Source organism: Austrofundulus limnaeus, unplaced genomic scaffold (assembly GCF_001266775.1).
Source record: "Austrofundulus limnaeus strain Quisiro unplaced genomic scaffold, Austrofundulus_limnaeus-1.0 Scaffold547, whole genome shotgun sequence".
In the NCBI taxonomy this organism is placed as follows: domain Eukaryota; kingdom Metazoa; phylum Chordata; class Actinopteri; order Cyprinodontiformes; family Rivulidae; genus Austrofundulus; species Austrofundulus limnaeus.
The window spans coordinates 118,984-120,706 of record NW_013952949.1 but is presented as its reverse complement, the minus strand read 5'-3'; positions in this window follow the sequence as shown (position 1 = coordinate 120,706).

The window sequence follows — 1,723 nt, the reverse complement described above, 5'->3', positions numbered from 1 at the left end:
CAAAACTACATAACTAAACCACCAAAACTACATAACTAAACCACCAAAACTACATAACTAAACCACCAAAACTACATAACTAAACCACCAAAACTACATAACTAAACCACCAAAACTACATAACTAAACCACCAAAACTACATAACTAAAACACCAAAACTACATAACTAAAACACCAAAACTACATAAGTAAAACACCAAAACTACATAAGTAAAACACCAAAACTACATAAGTAAAACACCAAAACTACATAACTAAACCACCAAAACTACATAAATAAACCACCTGGATCAGATGCTTACAAAGATGTGCAGACTACTTCCTGCCTTGGTTTGTTTTCTCTCCATCCAGGTGGAGAGAAGCAGGTCTGTTGGAACAAATCACCACCACCTGCTTCCACCTGGTTTACTGCATCTGATAAATAATCAGTTATCCAACATTTTCAATAAGAAGGACATGTTTTCCTTCAGTAGACTTTTCCCCTGGGACTCTTGATAAAATGAAAACTATAGTAGTTACAAGCAGGCTAACACAGCATAACAACACCACCACCTACTGGATGAAAGGAGGTTTAATTTAAAGATTACCTTTTATTCAATGTACTATATCACATTTTTCTAATATAACTCTCATGTTTTCCAATATAATATCATGTATATACATTATACTATAATGCTTGTACATAATAAGTATATTGTACAAACGTGAAAGTGTTCAGAAATGTATTTTCCTCCATGACAAATATGCTCTGTAGAAAATGAGAAATTACCCAATTTTAATTAATTAATTTCCAAAAGCAGTTGTGAAAAGTTGTTATATTAGTATCATCTAATGTCAGTGTAAGTGCATGTGTTTAATATAGTGGTTATGAGGTCACAAAATGGCATTTAACAGCCCAGTGCAGTAAAGCTGCTGAAGATGTCCCAGCCAGTGTTGTTTTGACTGCCATTTTAATTTTAGCCTTAGTCTTTTGACCAAAAATATATCTTAGTTTTAGTCAGTTTTAGTTTTTTCTATTTTTAATGGTTTTAGTTCAGTTTTAGTTGATGAAAACTTGAAATGAAATTGTTTAGTTTTAGTCTTTAAAAAGACAACATATTAGTCTTTACAAATAGATTTGAGTAATTTCTGTTAACATTTGTGAATTTGTGTTACTCTAAAAATGCACAAAAACAAAAAAATTCTCGCCTTGTGGCTTTATTTCTCAGAAATTGCTAAAGTGCAATGAACATACAAAATGGTTAGGTACCTAGCTAAATATTTGAGTTGCAACCTAAATATTTAGGTAACTAGCTAAATATTTAAGTTAAATATTTAGGTCGCTAGCTAAATATTTAAGTTTCAAGCTAAATATTTAGGTAGCTAGCTAAATATTTAGGTAGCTAGCTAAATATTTAAGTTGCAACCTAAATATTTAAGTTGCAACCTAAATATTTAAGTTGCTAAATATTTAGTTAGCAAGTTAAATATTTAGCTAGATACCTAAATATTTAAGTTGCAACTTAAATATTTAGGTAGCTAGCTAAATATTTAAGTTGCAACCTAAATATTTAGGTAGCTAGCTAAATATTTAAGTTACAACCTAAATATTTAGGTAGCTACCTAAATATTTAAGTTACAACCTAAATATTTAGGTAGCTACCTAAATATTTAAGTTACAACCTAAACATTTAGGTAGCCACCTAAATATTTAAGTTACAACCTAAACATTTAGGTAGCCAC